We start from the raw sequence: 5323 nt of genomic DNA, 5'->3' as shown, positions 1-5323 counted from the left end.
CAAATCTGTATTCTTTGTTCTGATGAACACAGAGAAAGATATTTGGAAGAATGCTTGTAACCAAACAGTTCTTAGCCACCATTGACTACCACCGTAGGAAAAAAATGTGTTATCAATTTCTTGGTTTTGTTGAACACAAATTAGATATTTTAAAGAATGTAGGAAAGCAACCAGTTGTGGGGCATTTTTGACAACCATTGTCGTTTTTTTACTATGGTAGTCAATGGTGGCCAAGAACTGTTACAAGCATTATTCCAAATATCTTTCTCTGTGTTCATCAGAACAAAGACGTTTATAAAGATTTGAAACAACTTGAGGGTGAATAAATCATTTGTGACCCTGGATCACAAAACCAGTCTTAAGTAGCACGGGAACATTTTTAGTAAAAGACAAAAATACATTCTGTGGGTCAAAATTATCGATTTTTCTTTTATGTCAAAAATCATTAGGATATTAAGCAAAGATCATGTTCCATGAAGATATTTTGTAAATTTCCTACCTTAAATATATAAAAACTTTATTTTTGTGAGTGGATGGTCTGCCACAGTGCCTCTGATTAACAACTTCAAAGGCAATTTTCTCAATATTTTGATTTTTTTGCGCTCTCAGATTCCAGAGTTTTAAACGGTTGTATCTCAGCCAGATATTGTCCTATTCTAACAACTCATACATCAATAGAAAGCTTTTTTTTTTTTTACTTTCAGATTATGTAAAAATCTCAATTTTGAAAAATTGACCCATAAGACTGGTTTTGTTGTCCAGGGTCACATTTAATTTTGGGGTGAACTGTCCCTTAATGTGTTCAATGCACGACTTAACAGACTCAAATGTACCTATTCACATGCATGCCTACATTAAAGAAAGTTTTTGACCCGGGTTTGTCAGACAAATTCTGAAACTGAAGGTTGAGAACCACATAGCATGATGAAAAAGTCACCTGCAATAGATTCCACATCTCAGACTCGTTTAAATGCTAGAAAAGCTTTTGTGCATTTTTCTCAGTCACTGGTTTCAGAACTGTCAAATCTTTTTGTCTCTGGTGGTTTGGTTCATTGTTCCTCATCTGCTAACTCCCACTCCTTTGCATTTTTCATTCTGATTCAGGTAGCACCTACAGTAATACCTTAAATCTCATGCAGGCATCTCATTTGACACCTTTTCTTGAGTCACAAATCCACAATTTTGCTAGACTGCTCCTTTCAGCGGTAAATGCGCTGATTATATAACTGAACAACTGTATACATTCTTCTATAATTTCTGCTTTTGTGTACCCTGTAAGAAATAGTCATACGGATTAAAAACATCTTGGTTATTTATTTTATTTATCTCCATTTCATGTTTTTCCATTACAGTGTGTCTTTTCCCCTTTAGGTGGAGGTTTATAAAAGAAAAAATAATACTTTTCGTCTTTAATTTTAGTATGTCATAAGCACAAGTGGTTTAATGTAAAACTTCCAAAACAGCAATAAAACAGAGATTGAAAATAGGTATGACATAGATCCTTGGAATTCGAACAAAGAAACATTTGAGGTTGAGAAACATGCAAAGTGCTTCAAAAGTCAGCTGTCAAACCATGCATACTAGAAAAAAAACGTGCAAAAAAAGGAAAAATCAGTGGTTGGATCACCCCGAGAGGTCATGTAATCCAGATGGAAGAGAAAAAGTAGTACCTGGTATGATCTGAGAGGCTCCTGAGCAAGCGTAGGGAGAGAAGGTAGGACACAGAATATTGTTAAAGCAGAAAATGTTAATTTGATACTTTGCATGAATATGATATGGATTTGAATCTGTTCACTGCATATGTGAAATGACAACACACTGCTTGGTGAGATCACACAATTCGTTTCCTTTTTTATCATCTCCTTCAAGTACATAAGGTGTGTTTGAATGTCCTGCATAAATGGCAAACTGCCATTCCCTTTTAAAGTCAAGGAGACTGTTTGAGAAGAAAGGGTTATGTAGAGTTTGTAGTGCTGGACATCACAGGTAGAGCGGAGAGACAAGACAGCAGCTTTGGATCGATAGCACAATTTTGGCTTTGGTACAATAGCAGACTCTAGTACCTCTGTATTGATACACGGTCAATACCTTCACACAGAATGGAATGAAACCAGTCGAATGTCAAATTGGATAAATATAAAGTGATCTGTTAAACATATTTAATGAGTTCAATATTTTTCTTTTCAATATGTTTCTAAAGGTATAAAGTACAATGTCAAAATATCAAAGTATTTAATATTATAAAATACTTTATTAACATCTAGAGACACATTGATTAAATATCAATTGATTGATTTTATTGAGAGGAAAAGGCTGAGAACAATACATTTACATTAAATGTTGGCAGTTCATATTAAACTTGACATTAAAAATGCTGTATTCTACCCTGTTGGATTTCAGACAAATGTACACCTGAATATATTGACAAAACTCTTTACAGGTAAGACAGGTGAAAAGCCTACTCTATAAAAGCAGTCTCAAAAACTGCACTGCTATCGGTCACAGAAGCACTGCGGCAAGCCAAGGTGGAATCTAAATCCTCGGTCCTGATTCTGCTAGACTTATCTGCAGCGTTTGACACTGTCAAGCACCAGATACTGCTAGCAACCCTGTCATCTCTAGGAATCTCAGGCACTCCTCTCCGCTGGTTCAAATCCTACCTCTCCGGCAGATCCTTCAGGGTGTCATGGAAGGGCTCGCTGTCCACTGCTCACCACATGATCACTGGGGTCCCTCAGGGATCGGTGCTTGTACCGCTGCTTTTTTCCATCTACACGACATCCTTGGGACGCATCATACGGGCACACGGCTTCTCGTAACACTGTTATGCTGACGACACCCAGATCTACATCTCGTTTCACCCAGACGATACCACTGTAGCAGCTCGCATTACAGCCTGCCTAGAAGACATCTCAGCTTGGATGAAAGAGCATCACCTCCAGCTGAACCCTGCCAAGACAGAACTACTCGTGTTTCCGGCACACCCCACGGTGCAACACGATCTCACCATCCAACTTGGCAATACCACAATCACTCCTTCCAAAACAGCCAGGAACCTCGGAGTCATATTTGATGAACAGCTGTCCTTCAATGATCACATTGCAAAGACAACACGGTCATGCCGATATGCCTTATTCAACATTAGAAAGGTTAGACCCTATCTTACTGAGCATGCGGCACAACTCCTTGTCCAGGCCCTGGTAATCTCAAGGTTGGACTACTGCAATGCTCTCCTTGCTGGTTTTCCTGCAAAGGCTATCAAACCACTCCAGCTGGTTCAGAACGCAGCAGCACGCCTCGTCTTCCAACAGCCCAAAAGAGCTCATGTGACACCCCTTTTCATCTCTCTCCACTGGCTACCGGTTGAAGCTCGTATCAGATTCAAGTCACTAATGCTTGCCTACAGGACTATCACTGGATCTGCACCGGCATACTTTCACACCCTCCTACACTCCTACACCCCATCAAGTACCCTGCATTCAGCGAACGAGCGGCATCTTGTATTGCCTTCTCATAAGGGCAGTAAATCACTTTCCCGCTCATTCTCCTTCACAACTCCTTCCTGGTGGAACATTCTTCCTAACTCAGTCCGGTCAACCACATCTCTCACAACATTCAAAAACTACTTAAAACCCATCTCTTCTGTGAATACTTGACAGAGAAAAAAAAACTCTCTCTTTCTCTCAACAGGTATTGGTCTGGCTTTTGTTGAAACTAGTAACTTTGTATTAGCATCTATTGTATTATTGCTCCTGTATGACATATTGTTTATTGCTCCTCGAACTCTCTGTAAGTCGCTTTTGATAAAAGCGTCTGCTAAATGACTAAATGTAAATGTAAAATACTGTAAAATAATGTTGACTCCTCTTGTCCTGAACATTCACTCTAAAACAAAGTTGAGTAAAAGCAAATATCACAGTTCACCCGCTTCTCAGTCTTCCCTACAGTACATCAGGCTTTAAAGGTGCTGTGTGCAATTTGTTGGAGGATCTATTGACCGAAATGCAATAAAATATACATAACTATATCTTCAGAGTTGTATAAAGACCTTACATAATGAAGCGTTATGTATATTACCTTAGAATGAGCTATTTCTATCTACATACACCGCGGGTCCCCCTACATGGAATTCACCAGTACAGTACAGTACAGTACACTATCAATTCATACACATAAGAAATGATGGGAGAATGCGGTCATTTCTTTCTGTATCACAATTTTCTAAAATTTTGGAATCGACAAATGTCATTTCCAACCTATTTGAAGGTGTTTTTGTTTGATCACTTTCTGTGTTGAATTTTTTTTAATAAAAAGTGACATTGTAGTAAAAGTCAGGCTATTTTGTCTCGACAAGGTTCACATCATGTATGCAATTACTGTACAATTTCATTCAAATTTCCATGTTTTATATAATTTGACACAATAAAAACTATTCTGGTCACCCGATTTCATTGCAAATGTGCACTTCATTGACACTGTTGTCTCCTTATCAGGACCTTTAGTGCACAACATTATTAAAGTATGTGTAAAAAATGTAATATCAATTTTAACCCCCACAAAAAAAAAGTATTATAATGGTTTATTTGAAATTATAGAGAAATTGACCAAGAATCAAATAAAATGTACAATACTTATCGTACAGTGTCTGTAGGCTTTCCCCTTGGTAAGATGTAATATTCCTCGAAAGAAAATTTGATTGTATTTTAAAATATGAAAACTAAGAACTTCTGTTCTCATTTTTTCAAATACTGTATCTAACAGACGTCCACAGTCGTGCTCACAATCACATCCACAGATGTTTAAAGATTGTAAGCGGATCGTATAACATTATAAACAGGATGAGGCAAATAAATCCTTTAAAAAGTCTTAGGGTCTCATCCATCTACAGCACTATAAATAGAGGATGTGTGTGTCAATAAGCTGCTCAGGCTGACATGCATCAGGTGAGAGTTATGGCATGTCTGTAGGGTAGTGATTAGATGTCACTACTGTCAGTCTTCTTACGAGATATTGATGGTCAGATTTCAGCAGAAGCCCATTTGATGCCATCCGAGTGTAGACAGCTGCGCTAGCAGGCATCATTCAAAGAGGACGATTTTTAAAGCGCTGTCTTTTCAAACGCGTCAATGTATTAAAACTACAAAGCAGATACACATAGACGTGAATCAGTAGTTTTTAAAATAGCAAAATGTCAATCTTAAAACAAATCACTAGAATGTTCTTTTAAAGGCGCAGTTCTTAAAAATCAGTGGCCACTAGCTTTGTATTATAGTTTTGCAATGAATCTCTGAGTCATTTGCCAACCCCTCCCTTTCGAATTACA

Source organism: Triplophysa rosa, linkage group LG8 (genome assembly GCF_024868665.1).
Source record: "Triplophysa rosa linkage group LG8, Trosa_1v2, whole genome shotgun sequence".
In the NCBI taxonomy this organism is placed as follows: Eukaryota; Metazoa; Chordata; class Actinopteri; order Cypriniformes; family Nemacheilidae; genus Triplophysa; species Triplophysa rosa.
This window is presented reverse-complemented; position numbering follows the sequence as displayed.